The following is a 16,773-nucleotide window of genomic DNA, read 5'->3' as shown; positions in this document are numbered from 1 at the left end:
GATATGTTATTTGCAAATATCTTTTCCCATTCCGTTGGTTGCCTTTTAGTTTTGTTGGTTGTTTCCTTTGCTGTGCAGAAGCTTTTTATGTAAGGATATATTTTAGAAGAGGGTTCAAAACCATGAATTTATATAAATTCTAAACAGACCAGTTATCATAGAAGAAATTGAGAAAGTTATTGAAGAGCCCCCATCTCCTATCTTGATAAATTCATCCACCTAGATGATTTTGTAAGTGAATACTAACAAACTTTCAAAATTGTACAACTGCAATACTATTTGTACTGTTACTGAACCAGGCTGGATCACTGACGGAAGAACCAAGAGTCACTCAGAGATCTTGGAGGATCGGGGGTTTATTTACACTGACGGGCTCAGGGGAGACAGTCTCTCCAAAGATCGGAGTCCAGAGCATAAGCATGGGGGACAATTTATAGTCTGCTACTTTCATATTAGTGGCAATTTGGCATACCCAGCAAGCAGGGCAGGAAGAAGAACTTGGAAGGAGTCTTTGGGAGGGGACTGGAATTCCCTATCAGTCCTGCTGGCCACCTTATAACATAATTTTTCCCTATCAAGGCCAAGATTTGTATTTTCCCCATCACACTCCGCTTTGATGCTTCTAAAAATCTTCCTTTTAGTAGGCATCATCTTTTTGTCTTATTGATTGATATCCCTGAAAGGCTAAGACAAGCACTGTGGTTTGACGTGTAACAGTGTTTTCAATGAAGTGCATCAGGTTGTTTAGGATGCATGGACCTACGGTTACAAGAAAGATTATGGAAAGGAGGGGTCCCGCCAAAGCAGGGAGCCAAGCTGTCCAACTTACAAAATCCCATCCCTTCCAGAGACTGTTACCTTCTTGTTGCTTGTGTTGAATTCTTTCTCTCAGTTCCCTGACTTTAGTTGTGACTATTTCTGATTGGCTTACAAAATAATGGCATTCTTCTCCTAGAAAAATGCAAGTGCCTTCCTTTTCTGCAGTAAGGAGATCGAGGGCTCGCCTATTTTGGAGGGATACTCCTGCCAGGGAGTTTATTTGATTTTGTAAGGTCACCAGGGAGTTGGCTACCCACTCCATGTCCTCATTTAGTTCCTGGGATAGCTTGTGGCATATTCCTACAGAAAAGGCTGTACCTCCTATCCAGGTTCCTATTTCTAGCAATTCCTATTCCTATTAGGACAGGTAGCAAGACTGCTCATTTAGCCCAGGGCTTAGGGTAAATGCTGCTAGGAATTGGTCTTCAGTATATACAAATATTTTGGGGGTTAGGAAGACTAAGTAGCACATCTGAGTCCAGTTGGCCTCTAAGCATCAATAGGTTAAGTTGGAGTGTAGGTAGAAAATCCCGGGAGGGGAGCATAGGGTTTCATTCTTATGAATGGTTATTGTTATGGTTCTCATCTATGGTTATGTTTTTCCTGCACAGGGAGGTCCTGTCTGTATCCTCAGAGGGTATTCAAGTTAGTTTATCAGCATTTGTGAGATGGATCCCAGTATCCAGGGGCCCAATTAAGACAGCGCCATTGGTTGTGAGACTTTCAGGAGCTTCCCAGTCAAAGGGGACAGAAGTGGCTAAGTAAGCCCTCCAGCAGAGAGGCAAACACTTCCAGCAAATCTGGGTGGTGTTTTTTATGCCATGGAGGATCTTGTAGGTGATGTTGGTCCAGCACCTGAGTGGGAAATCAGGAATCATTTAAGAGCAAGGAGGTCTAAGACCCTGTAGGGTGTTGGAGTGGTCGCCTTTATGGCTTGTACCAGCTTGGCCTGTGTATCTTTTATAATCTTCTGAAGGGCCTCATCCTGTACCTCTCCCCCATCTGACATTCCCACCTGGGGAAGGTAAGTAAAGCAGGCTTTATTCCCTTTTGTAAGGGAGAGTTTTTGCAGAGTCCATCTATTTTGATAATCTCTACAGCCCAAAACTTATGTGACCAGCATCCTGTGATTGGCTAACAAAGGCCCTTGCCTCTTTGTAACATTATTTGTTGAGAGTGGTGAGAGAGTTGAATGCTCTCATTTTCTCTGACTTTCCTCTCATTACCATCTTATAACAATCCTCAGGGCATTGTGGGTGTGTGATAATCGTAAGGGTGAGACAGGTTAGCATAAAATACAAGCAATACTTAATAGCTCTCCCATCCGGAGGAGGTAGGTGAGACCCAACATAAGATTTTGTTTCATGTCCAATCTGTTGGGGCAACCTCTACTAGTCTGATGGCAAGAAACAAGACAGGGATTATGACACTGGCAAGGGACAGGGGTTGACAGAGTTGCATGAACAGGGGTGTTAAGGATGGTCCAATTAATCTGTTGAATCCTCAGGTTTCAGCTATGCATAGACCAGCCAGCTTCCAAGACATGGTTGGAGCAGAGCTGGTCTAAGGAGTTGGAGCCTTCTGGAGGGTCAGTTTGAGTGGTTCTACTGGATCTGGGTCTCCAGGTCGGAGACTCCTCCAGACTGGCTCTCTTGACTCAGGAATGGTGAACTCATGGGGTAATGCCTGAAACCTTAAGAGCAGTAGGGGTGTCTAAGATAACAATGTGTGGCAAGGTCCACTGTGGTTTAAGAGGTTCCTTTTGTCAATTCTTGACCCAGACTGAGTATTCTGGCAAGAAGTGTATACTGGAATACCAGTGGAAGTACTGGTATACTAGGGAAATTGGGGCCCTCTCTATGGTGTATCTTTGTAACTCATTTAGGGTGGTCCCCAAGAGCTGAAGCTGTTCCCTTATTCCTTTATCCCCAACCTGATGTAAGTTTCCTGCATGATTTCCCAGGCATGGGGGAAGCTGTCCGTATATTAACTTGAAGGGGAGAAACCTAATGTCCTGGGCATGCAACGAGCAAGCAGGAGAGCTAAGGGTAGTATCTGGCCATGGGAGGCTAGTCTCTTTGCAGAACTTTGCTAAGGTTTCTTTGAGGGTGTGATTCATCTGCTCTACTTTTCCTGAGCTCTGGGGCCAGTAAGCGGTGTGGAGTCTCTAGGTAATGTTGAGAGACTTAGTAAAGATCTACATATGTCCACTACAAATGAGGGCCCATTGTCATTGTGAGTTGTTAAAGGCTGGCCAAACGGGGGCACAATTTCCTGAAGGAGGAATTTAGCCACTTCTCAGCTTCGTTCTGTCCTGTTCGGGAAGGCTTCGACCCATCCAGACTATGTGCACACTATCACCAGGAGGTATTGCAACCAGTTGTTTGGCTGCATATCTGTGAAGTCTATCTCTAGATCTTCAAAGGGGATAGATCCTATTCTTTGGATGCCTGGCGGGGGCCGTGGTACAGACTGAGCATTGTTTTTAGCACATATTATGCATTGTTCACTGGTAGCTAGGCATAAAGCTGGCAGCTGACTAATGCAGTAGTGTTTTTTGAGGAGGGCCTCTAATGCAGTCTTTCCTAGATGAGTGAGTTGGTGATACTCCTTGACTAGGTGCTCCCCTGTTACTGATGGAATGAAGATGTGTCCATCTGGCATAACCCACCATCCCTTCTCAGTCAAGGTGGCCTGTTCTGCCATGGCCCCTTCTCTTTCTTCTCCAGCATAACTGGGTAAAAGTGTTTTTATTGGAGGTGTCAGGGTCACGGTGTAGGAGGGAGCCCTATCTGTGTCCTTGCAGGCTTCAGCCTTAGCTGCTTCAACTGTGAGGCAGTTTCCCCGCACTGCGGGGTCATCTCCCTTTTGGTGTCCCTTACAGTGCAGGATTTCTATTTCCTTTGGAAGCCAGACAGCTTCGAAGAGTTTTAGTATTTCTTCCTTATGTTGGCTGGGCTTCTGGGTCCCCTTTCAGTTAAGGCATTCATTTTTCCAGTGTCCCTTTTCCTTATAATAGGCACATTGATCTTTTGCCAAGGAGGTCCTGGGCTTCCCCTGCTTTTGGTGGCCAAAGCTTCCCCATATTTGTATTATCCTTTTCTTTTAGGGTACTGGTGAGGAAGGTGATCTTTTTCTTTTAATTTCTTTTCAGCTGCCCTCTCGGCTGTGACCTCCCTGTTTATGTAGACCTTATTGGCAACCTCTATTAGCTGAGTGATATTCATTCCAGCAAAGCTCTCTCCTTTCTGAAGCTTCCTCTGGATGTCTGGGGTGGCCTGAGCCACAAAAGGGATATTTACCATTTGTTGGCTTTTCTGTGCCTCAGGATCAAATAGAGTGTATAGCTGGTAGGCTTCACAAAGTCTTTCATAGTAGTCCCTGGGGGACTCCCCTGGTTGCTGAATGTCCAATGATATCTGGGTCATGTTCATGGGTTTATTAGCCCCTGCTCGAATTCTCTGGAGCAGGGATTCCTGGTATCAGTGGATGTGGGCCTGTCCTTTGTGTGTGGTGACCTTCCATGCTGGGCATACTTTAGGCAGGGCCACTCTAGCCCAAGCAGCAGGGTCAACAATTCCCTCTGGGGCATGCTCCTCTAGGTATTTCCAGACCTTCTTCATTACCCTCCTTCTCTCCTCTGTATTAAACAGGGTACAGAGTAGCTGTTGGCAGTCTTCCCAAGTTGGCTGGTGAGTCTGGAAGAGGGACTCCATCAGATCCACCATTGCCCGTGGCTTCTCAGAGTAGGACAGGGTGTTGTGTTTCTAGTTGAGCAGATCAGTGGTGGAGAAAGGCTGATAACACATCGTGGAACAGCTGGGCTGGACGGTTCCATCTTCATTTTGCCTCTTGGGTTCCCACCTCTCCCATACTGGCATCTGGAGGGTGCTAGGACTGGGTTGGGATATAGTCTGGCTGCTGGCCCAGGTAAGAGTTAATCCTCAAGGCTCTGGGGAAGAGGAGAGATGGAAGGCAGAGGGGTATCAAGTCCCTGGGTGGCAGGAGTTGTAGACTTTGGTAGCCCATAGGGTGGGGGAAAGACAGGGTCATCTTCTGGGTCACCCGCAAACACTGGAGGAAAGCTGGTCTTCCATTTTTTCTTTGATTTTTGGATGAGATGGCTAGGATCCTGGTCTGGCCCTGTTTGCTATGGATGAATCGCACCCAAGGTCAGGGGTGGGGGGTTGGGGCAATTTCCAGCCACGAATTGATGTATGGGAATTGGTCGGGGTTGCCTGGATCCCCGTGACTACCAGCCAGACTCCTCGGGTTATTTGGACATCCAACGTCCCTTCTGAGGGCACCGCTACATTAAAACGGGCGATTCTAATTCACATAGGGTCCTTAACTTCCCTGGTGTCATCTTCATTCCATCATCACCTGAGAACCTCTTTTTGAAATTTTTGAGCATAGTCTTGATACTGTGGGCTTACTCTGCTTTGATACCATTTCTGAGTCTCTCTTTGTCCGGTGGTGCAAAGACAGACAAAGGAGGTTGTCTCCTCAAATGAGGAGACCAATCAGATGCTCAACTGGCCACTTCCTGAAGGCTTAGCCATAGTGGGCTCAGTTTTGTGACTTATGATCTGACACCTCCCTGGACCATATGCCTTTCACCATGACACAGGAGAGCCCAGACTCCATAGACTTCAGGGACCTTAAGGGTGCCCACCCATGGAGCCACAAAATCGAACTCCACAGGCAAGCCAGATGGAGTCACACACATGCACTCACGTACACACCAGAGGTTATTACATTCCCTTCCACAGAATTCCTACCTGTGAGACCTCTGAGGTCCCCCTTTCACCCCTATGGATGGGCGTGACTGAATTGGGGCCCTGTACCTTACCAGATCTGACATCGGGTCCAGGCCCTCACCTGCCAAGTCTCTTAGAGTCCAGTGGAAATGACAGAGCAGGACCTGACAGAGTCAGTCGGGGTTGGAAGCTGCTGGGTTTGGAAGGCAGAGGCACCCTTTTCCTCTGTGATTCCCCAATCCGTCACCACCCTGTCATTGTCCCAGACTGGTGGCAACAAGGGACCAGCACGATTGGGTTTCCAGGTCAGGGAATCAAATATGTTACAGAACCAGGTTGGATCACTGAGGGAAGAAGAAAGAGGCACTCAGAGATCTGGGAGGATCGGGGGTTTATTTACATCCATGGGCTCAAGGGAGACAGTCTCTCCAAATTCTGAGTCCTGAGCGTATGCATGGGGAAAAATTTATAGTCTGCTACTTCCACATCAGTGGCAGTTTGGTGTACCTGGCAAGCAAGGCAGGAAGAAGAACCCGGAAAGACAGTCTTCAGGAGGGGACTGGAATTCCCTATCAGTCCATCTTATAACATAATTTTTCCCTATCAAGGTCAGGGTTTGTTTTTTTCCCCATCAGTACAAGTGCAATACCACTGTCCAGTAAAGAGAACAGGAAAATACTTCAAAGTTCCTTTTTTTTAACAGGGCAGGGATGTGTTTTTAAAAAATCACAAAAACTAGTATTAAAGAAAGCAACTACAAGCCAAAGCACCTATATATATTTTGCCAGAGTTCTAAAGAAATAAGAAAATAAAATCTTGCAGCATATCAAAATCATGATTTATGTGGTTCATTCTATATTCGTAAAAAGAGGTGAATATTAGGAAGTCTATAAATATAAATCATAATATTAATAAGTAAAAGAAAAAAGATCATCTTCATAATTGCAAGTAAGGCATTTAATAAAATTTGATAGCCATTATTGCTAAAAACCCACACTTACAAACAAAGCAAAACAAACAAAAGACAAAAGCCACTATGAAAAATATTAGTAAAGTAGAAGCAGATGAATAGATATAAACTGTCTTATTATGATCACTGTGTGTGTATTTATGAATAAAAAGCAATCAGCATGCTTAATGGTGAAATTTTAGGAGGACTTCCGTTAAGTCAGGATGCGACTATTAAAATATTATTTAATATTTTTCTGACAGATGCTATGGAAGTAGAAGACAATCATCAATGTTCATCAGGAAGAGGAGAAATAAATTAATTGTGAAGCATCTGGATAAAGGGCCATACTCAGTTTTGCAGTGATGAAATAAGAGGAGTGAGATAGGTCTTTATGTGCTGATATGAAATCATCCATATGACAAGTAAAATAGCAAGATATAGAAGAATATTTAAAATAAGCTCCCACTTCTGTAAAGGAGATATGTGGATATGGGTATATATTTATACATGCATGGACAATTTGGGGGGTGATACGCATACATTTGCACAATGCACAGAACACTGCTTGTCCTGTTTGCTTTTGATGATGTAACCGAAATTATGGAATGCAAAGAAGGTTTACTTCTCATTGTATATCACGTATATGTTTTTCATTTTTATTAGCCAAATTATAAATAATTTATCCTTTTAAAGGCATTGCTTAAAAATCCCTAAAAACAAATTCCTTAAATAACTTGGCTTTTAATATTTGTTTTACATGAAAAAAATCACATTTTTATGCCAGTCATACTACAAACTCCCTGCTCCGTATTTATTCTATTTCACACCACACTTTGGGCCATACTTTTTTTTTAAGTTTATTTTATTTATTTTAAGAAAAAGAAAGAGAGCATGGGAGGGGCAGAAAGCAAGGGAGAGAGAAAATCCCAAGCAGGCTCTACATTGTTAGCGAAGAGCCTGATGTGGGCTGGAACTCTTGAGCTGAAATCATGAGTCAGACTCTTAAATGACTGAGCCACCCAGATGCCCTGCCTCATATTTTTTTAAGTTGTTATTTTAGAGTCGATTTTTTCTTGATTATTCTGACTATGGTTACTATAGTTTAAAATTAGTGCTACATCTCTTATCTACCATTTATTTGGAAAGACATTGAATCAAAAGTCTCAATAAACTAATATTTTATTTAAAAAAGTTACTAATTTGTTAATTTTAAATTTGTTAAATTTAACATAGACATTTAAGAATAGTGATATTGAGTCTATTTACAAAATGAGGTGTGTAGATCATTGCTCTAAACTTTAGCATAAGTATGGCCTTTCATGGTATCTAATATCTTACTTCTGTTTCTATATTTAGCCTATGGTAAAACTCTGGTTTCATTATGGAACACAGAAACTGAAAACAAAGTAGATTTGTTTTCAGTAGAATTTCATTTAATGCAAAACTTTTAAACTGGAACTTCCTTTTGAATGATTTAAGGAAGAATTTTGGTTTTGATGAGATCAAGAAGCAGATATGGTAACCAAACAAATGAGGTATTTAAAACTAAAATACAGTGAATAATTGAACATTACCTATTGAAATTAACATGGATTATTCTTCAGATTGAATGGACAAAATAGTGTCTGTTCGGAAACCATTTAGGTGGTTCAGGCCCAAAGTGAGTTTTTAAGCATGAAGAATCCAAATTGGTTTAACTGTATAGAGAAATTATCAACTTTTTACTCTGACTATATTTTTGCATGGGTCTTAAGAAAATTGTTTAACGTTTATTTATTTTTGAAAGAGAGAGAGAGAGTTCAAGCAGAGGAGGAACAGAGAGAAAGACACAGAATCCGAAGTATGCTCCAGGCTGTCAGCACAGAGCCAGATTCGGGGCTCAAACCCACGAACTGTAAGATCACTACCTGAACCAAAGTCAGACGCTTAACAGACTGAGACACCCAGGCGCCCCTACATGGCTTTATATACCTTTCATTTCTTCATGAGGAACAGTGGTGACAGTATTTCTAAGACAATTTATTCTGAATTCAACATGAGACAAATGAGGCTTTCACCTTGAACATAGACAAACTGAGGTTAAGCAAGGGGGGATTTTAGTACCGTTCTGGTTATGAGATTAGGATGCATCACAGTGATGGAAGCTTTGTCAGTAAGCTGCTGTTTCTTTTCTTCAATTGACTATGATTTTCAAGTCTACTAATATGCATGTCAATGGCATTAAATAGAGAACCTATGTTCCAATAATTTTCAGTAAATGTTCTTACCATAATGATAATTGGTATCTTGGGTTCTGAAACAACAAATTATTTCTTCATTGATTTTGGCTTCTCTAACCTCTCATTGATTCTTACTCTTATTTTCATTTTCTAGGATACAGATTCAGTCATTTAAGTAAACTGTAGGTCAGGAAAGTTTTATTGTTGTTGTTGTTTGGTCTATTTTTCTTGTTTTGTTTTTAATAGTGACATAGTTTAATATGCCCAGCCAATAACCTAACATTATTAATTTTATTATTTGTATCACTTATGTGCCTATGCTACTAGAAATTTTTCAAATATTATAATTTTCACAAACTAATAATAAAACATTACACAAAAATTCTTTGCAAAGTTGCATATTAATATATTTGTATTTTTCACTAATCTGTTTCAGTAACTAATTTTCAGTACTAGAAAATATTAATATCACTAATAAATATTTCCTTATATAATCATTTTTGACCATTGCTCCAATGTCATCTTGCCTCTTTGTGTGACTGACATAAAATAAATCTGTTTTTTTCTGAAGTCTAAAGTCTTACCAATCTGCTTTTTGTGTGACATTCTAATAGCACATGATACATTAATTGCTCTATTAAGAAGCCTGTTTATTAAATAAATAAAATAGTTGATAATAAAAATGAAATAGGAAACATCCCATCTCCATGAGTCTATTCAGATAAGAATGAATGAAATAAAGAATAATTATTCTTGTAATTTGTTAAATATAAAATAATACTATAATTTATTTAGGTCTAATATATGTGTCCATTCATTGTGCACATAACTATGAGTGTAAGTTAAACTTTTGACTCCTCCAATTCATGAAAAATAAATAAAACAATAGGAAATACAAGGGTAAGTAAAAGCCCCCAAAGTCTCAAATAGTCTTGGGCCAAGGAGATGTGAACATCATTTTTTTAGTGGTTTTTAGTGAGTTTCCCACAGATTTTAACAGTTAAAAGGTGAGAAATAGGTAAAAAAAATCTCAAAATTTTGTTTTGTTTTGCTTTTTTTAAGTAACTGCTTCTTAATGAGGTCACCAAAAAAAAAAATCTTTAGAATGTGGGGCTTGTTGAAAACATAGTTGCTAGAAATCTAGCAGCAAATTCAAATTCATTGTCTATCACATATGGCTTAGGAACCTGCATTTGAACTAGTACCACATTTGATTCTGATGTAGATGTTAGAGCAACACTAGCTTCAGGATATTTTCTAATTTATCACATTCAGTAGTTGAACTTTTACATTGCCCAAAGAAAAAGGGGCACAGGAGACTTACTCTTATGAAACGGATTTAAAACAAACAAACTGATAAATATAATAAATACTGCTTAATAACAAGAAACAACTTCTAAACAGGCTAGACTGTGCTGTCTTTACAGGATCTTGTGTGTGTGTGTGTGTGTGTGTGTGTGTGTGACTGCCCTTTTGAAAATATTATTCTGTGATAGGTTAGCTAAATAAAGAAATTTAATTGTTGAATTTTATTGATTATATATCTGATATATGAAGTTAACTTGATCTTTTCTTCCTCACTAACCTCTGGAGGACCTTATTACTTGTCTGTATACAGACTAAATTCCATGTATTCCTTTACTTATGTATCCATTCATTAATGTACACATTCATTCACTCAACAATAGCAAACTATCATTTATGTGTAATACACTGCCATTTGTTATGAAACTACTATGATTATTAAATTTGGACCACTTTTAAGGGGTTTAACATTTAAGCTGGGAAAAGCTCCAATACATGATAGAAAAAGACTCAGTGCCGTAATTCAGATATGGATCAAGTGCAAAGTAGGTTAATTTAGCACCATTTGATAGAGATTTTGAAACTCAGAGAGATCAAGCTACTTGTTTATGTTCATATAAATGGCATAGTGTAGAATCTAATCCGCAACTATCTCAATACAGATTCTGCCATCACAACACCATAAATGAGATTGTAGGACAAAGTATTCAAATAAGAGAATGAGTAACAGCATCGTTCTTTTATGTTTGTTTCATTAAAATGTATTTTTTTTATCATTAAGTTTACTGTATGCCAGTTTGCCTATGTGTCTCTGTGTAGGTATGCGATGAAGCAAAATAATAAAACAAAATCAATGCACTAAACTGGAAATTTAAAATGTAGAAAATTATAGTTCTAAAATTTCTCATTTTCCCTGACTTAGTCTCATACCTATGACTACTTTCCTTGAAGTAGCTACTTTGTGTAATTTTATGTTTATACTTTTCTTGCTTTTTTGTTAGCAATTTTACCATAAATGCATGTATCCACTTATTCCTCTTATGTTTCTCTGACATTCATTTCTTTTGTAATTAAGCATTATCTTTGTCAGAGATAGCTGGGTTGATGCATATAGCTATATTCATAGATTGAAGTATAATATCCACTGTATGAATGTACTATATTTTATATATTCAATATATTGAGATGTTCACTTTTGTTATGTCAGGATTTTCTATTACCTAAATGCTTCTATGAACATCTTGTCTTACATAGACAAACTCTCTCTCTCTCTTTCTCTCTCTCTTTTTTTTTTTTTTTTTTTTTTTTCTTAAGTAGCCTGCACACCCAGTGTGGAGCCCAATGCGAGGCTTGAACTTATCACCCTGAGATCAACACCTGAACTGAGATCAAGAGTGGGATGCTTAATCATCTGAACCACCCAGGCACCCCTAAACTCTCTTTTCTAAAAGTTTCTTTCTTAAATGGGGTTTTCAGGTGGAGTTAACCAGCTAAAATTAATTAACTTTCTAAGTTGTATCAATATACCCTTTTATGAGTAAATTATATATGTTCAACATGTTTTACTTTAGTTCTCTTTAGCATTCTCATTTCATTAGCAAGGCTGAGAATTTTTCATCATAAGTTTACTGACAATTTTCTATTCTTATTCTGTTATGCCATAAAAATATTTTACATTTTATTATTGAGTTATCATTTTTTAAATTAGCTATAGGGTTTTAAAATATATTCTGGGTACTAATAACTTGTCACTTATGTAAGTGGGAAGCTTCCAGTTTGTGTTTTGTACTTTTCCTTTCTTTATGGTAGCCTCTGGGGAACAACCATTATAACTTTCAATGTTGCTAACCTCTTTCTACTTACCTATTTCTTTTTAAGATTTTTCATTCATTGAAGAACTCCTCTATACAAAATTAGCAAAGATATTTTCCTGTATTATCATTTAAAAACATTTAGTGTCTTGTCTTTCACATGTAAATCTTTATTTATGTTGGATTGATTTTTTTGTGTGATGCAAGGATTTGATTTCTTATTCTTTCATATGGATAATCACAGTTTGCTGAAACGTCCCTCATCTCCCCACTAGTCTTCAATGTCAATTCTGTTATGGCTCATGTTTTAGTATATGAGTGTCTATCAGTTTCCTATCAGTTTCATTGGATGATTTACCAATTCCACAGTGTTTCTTTTAATGTAGTTGATATGAGTTAGGATAATTTTCAACACTATTTGATTTCTCCAAGAATGTCTCAGATATTCTTTACTCTCAGCTGCATTCAAATCAACTATTCAAAATATATACAAAACCCGAGTGAAGTTTTGAGTGAACTGAGAAAGACGCATCTTCATAATATTGAGTGTTCATAAAACAGTGTAATTTTTCACCAATTTTAGGAATTCCATTTGTTTGTAGTCTTGTGACCCATAGGAAACCCTGGATGTGACTGTGCCTTACTTCCAAGGTGAGGTAGGCTATAAAAGTCATTGCAGCCCCTGCCTTCCTCTCTGGATTGTTTACTGTTGGAGTAGCCAGCTGCCATGCATGAGGATGCTCAAGCAGCACAGCAGAGTCACCCACTGGAAGGGAGTAAACATGTCAAAAATGTGAATAAAGCATCTTGGAAATAAATTTTTCTTAAGATGTAGCCCCAGCAAACATCTGACTGCAACCTCATGAGAAAACCTGAGTCAGATATACCCAACTGAACCACCCCTGAATCCATGACACAGAACATGGTAAAAAGTAATAAATCATTACTGTTGTTTTAGCTTGTTAAATTTTGCAGTGGTTAGTAAGGTAGCAACAGATAAGTAATATAATAATATAATAAAAATAATATAGTATTATAATTGATAAGTTTAAGTATTATATTACATGGTCAGTATTTGTGTAGATTTATCCACATTTATCATTCTGTGCAGCTCTTTGTCTTATTTCTCAGTCTTTCCTTTTGGGAAAACGTTTTTGACTTTTATGCTTATTGAAGAATATGTTTCAGAAGTGACATAAATGGGTTTCTGTGTTTTAAGTTCTTTTTCTGCCCTAGTGTGTCTAAAATTGTATCGTTTTCCCCTTATATTTGACAGTATGTTTGTTGGGTTACCATTTCAGTTTACCAGTTAATTTCTGATTACATTTTGGAAACACCATCAATACAGATCTAATTTACATTAAGTTAAAGAATTTTGTGTTTTTTTTCCCTCAGAATCTTAAAATAGAGTGGATTCCAGCTTCAAACTAATAAGTGATTCAAACTATTTTCAAATTCTTTTTTAAAAGATTTTTAATGTAAGTACCTTTTTTTAATGTTTACTTATTTATTATAAGAAGGAGAGAGGAGCATGAGAGAGAAATGGAGAGAGAGAATCCCAAGCAGGCACCACAATGTCAGTGCAGGGTGCCATTCAGGGTTTGATCTCATGACCATGAGATCATGACCTGAGCTGAAATTCAGAGTCTGATATTTAATCGACGTAGCCACCCAGGAACCCCTATTATTCAAATTCTTAAAAGAAACTTTTATAATTCTTCTCCTAACCATTCAGAGTCACATATGACACAATTTTTTTTTAATCTCTCTTCTGGTTAGTGATTTATTATTATCATTTTTGCTTGTTTCTCTTTTGTTTAGGTGAGTAAACATCCGATCTTTGACAACCTCCTTAGTCTAAGATCAGATGTTTTGTCTTGTGTAAACCCAGGAGTTTTCTTTAGTAAGCCTTAGGTTCAGGAGATCATTGAAACTGAAGCTATGTTCTTGGTTAAGTATTACTAACTCTGGTGCCCACTGACTTTTCTAGTCTTTTGGCTTTAGAAGAGTTATTTTCTCGTCAGCTTATTCACACATTTAAGGGAATTGTTAAAATATTTGTTCTGACATTTTTATATGTTTTGTAACAGGTACATTTTATAATATCTGGTTTGTAATATTACCATAACAGCAGTCCTTGACATTGAAAATTTTAAGGTGATGTTTTCTAAAATTCAACCTTGTAACACTGCAGAAGATGACATGGAAAAACAAACAACAAACAAAAATTAGATTCAAGGATTTCAACAGGAAAAATTTTAAAAATATAATGATAGCAAAAACTTAGATATGATACATTGTGGCTCAGATAGATGGATAGATAGTAAGTGCAGAATAGTTTTTAAAAAGTTTTGTAATGAAGGCCAGAAGGAGAAAAAGAAGACAACATGAATAAAATAATATGAGGAGGTTTGAACTTGTAGAAGCTTCTGGTAGATGTTTTCTATCTTCTCCATAAACTGCAAGAAGGGAATCTGTAGAGGTTTAAAGTAGTGGAGTTGAGGAAATGTGGCAGGTTTGTCCCAGTTTTCATAATAATTGTTTTAGGGAACTAACAAAAGAGTAATTCAAAATCCAGAGTGCTTCCCAAGGCTTAGTCAAAGTTGCTTAAAATAAATTTGTTGTTGATCCTTTTAGGTCATTTTGTGTATTTTTTTCCTCTATATAATTCAGTAGCCATTGTGAAAGAGTACTATCAGGAAATGATGATAACAAACAAATACTTTTATATCTAGAAATTATCAAGGCAAGAATGCCAAAGATAAAGGTAAAGAAAAAAATTAAAATCACATACTAATTAATAAATTAGACAAGCTAAATTTAAGAATAATTTATTCACAATAAAAGAGCCTTGTGCCCACCTTTATGGCCTGCCTAAGAGAATGATATAATGGTCTAAATAATGAGTTTGAGAAATAGAGCTTTTCATATAGTTTATTATAGTATAATAATATCCTATCATCCTACTTTCAAAACTAGAGGTATTGAAAACTCTTATAAAAATACAAACTAATTTGTGTCATAAAATAAGATAAAGTCAACCTTTCACGTTGGTTATCATGATTTAAAGTCATGAAAGAGAGACAAAAAGAATCCAGAGAAAGAGAACTCCCTTACATGGCAGAAGTTACCTTGTTTCATAGATTGCTGGTATGGTAATTTTGGATAAAAAATAATGTTTTCCAATAAGAAGAATTACATGAAAACGTATTTTACATTGTAATCATAGATGGCTGATCACAAAAAACTTGTAGCAACATTTGCACAAAAAATAATAAACATTTCTTCACACTAATGTTAAATCTTATTTATTTGTGGGTGGTAAGGAATATTTATTTTTCATCTTGTGTTTTACATTCTTTCCAATGCATCTTTGAAGACCTAAAAATAAAACACGAAATTCATCTCCCTAGACCTAATGTGGGCTTCAGGTGGAACTAGACCTTTTTTGATTAAGCAGAAGCAAAGCAGCATGAGGGTTCTAGCAGGATAAGATTTAGATATGGCCTCAAGTGAAGAGTTCTTGCCTCCAGAAATTGAAGATAAGTGACCAAGTTATTGACTAAACGAGAAGCTGTGCAGAAGTTTGAAGACTAAACATCAGTTAAGAATAATAAAAATTCCTGAAAGTACCAAAGTTATGGATCTGGATAAGGCTGTGGAGTCAGGGGCCAAACACTTGTGAAAATGATTAGATACTTAAAGCAAGTGAAGAAATAGGGTGATTCTTGAGTGATAATTAGCTTGCTTCAATGACTTAATTTTGTAATCTCAGAAAGCCATATTATAAGGGAGTTAACATATTCAGTTTAACTGATCCAAAAGCACTGGATGTAGCTTTACTTGAGCATTTGGTAGACCCTCAGTTCTTTTTTCTTTTAATGATTTTCCAGTGACACAAATCCTGATTCAAAAAAATTTCTTTTCATCCCTGATATTATATTCAAAGAAGGAATTGAACCCCAGCCTAAATATTTTGATGAGCAAATGCAATAATAATTACTATTGCAAGAGGAAAATCATCACTAAATAAATGCCTCTAGTGTAATCCAGGTCTTATTTTGGCTTTCATTATTTCTTTGTCTCCATTTCAGAATATCCTAAAAATCTTCCTATGGCTGCAAGTATTGATCCTTCTGAGGTCATACAAAGAATATGAGATATAGATTGTCAAACTTACTGGCATTTTTTCATTAAAGCCTTTGAAATTAATGGCAAAGCCTTGATTTGGAATCCATGTTTGATCAAGAAATGTAAAGATGAGGGTAATTAAACTTACAAATCTTTCTTTACCTATTGGCAAAAAAAGTCTTTTCCAACTATATGAGACCTTTCTGTTATCTCCTGGATGTGTGCCAGGAATATTCTCTAATGCAATTGCAGTTTAAATCAGTTATGCAATGTTGATTGGAAATGCAAGAATTCATTACTATTTGTTGTTGATATTGTTGGCAGAGGTGGAGCCTGATTATAAAATATTTGGGAAAAAACACAGGATTTGATTTTGTTATTATTAATTTTCTAAAGATTTAAATATTATTGCATATGTTATTTCTTTACAAGATGAAAGTAAAGGCTAGTTCAAAAATTATAGTATACTTCTAAGGAAAATCCCAGTATATTCTTACCACATTTAGTTAACTCAAGAAGCACCAGGTGTTATGTATGTATACACTTATATATGCTCTATGTATAGCTTAATGATTCCTGACATAAATAAATTGAACATAGCCTAAAGGGCTTTAATAAACATCTTCCTTCTTTCATGTTCTTCTATATAAGTGTAGGAAACATACAGATGTCATAAGGATTAAGTACAAAATATTCCAGATGGCTAACATAATTTTTACAATCTATAATTTCCAATTTATATAAACAGAATAACGTTAAGCTCAAATTAAAACAGC

The sequence above is a fragment of the Panthera uncia genome, chromosome D1, assembly GCF_023721935.1.
Source record: "Panthera uncia isolate 11264 chromosome D1, Puncia_PCG_1.0, whole genome shotgun sequence".
In the NCBI taxonomy this organism is placed as follows: Eukaryota; Metazoa; Chordata; class Mammalia; order Carnivora; family Felidae; genus Panthera; species Panthera uncia.
This window is presented reverse-complemented; position numbering follows the sequence as displayed.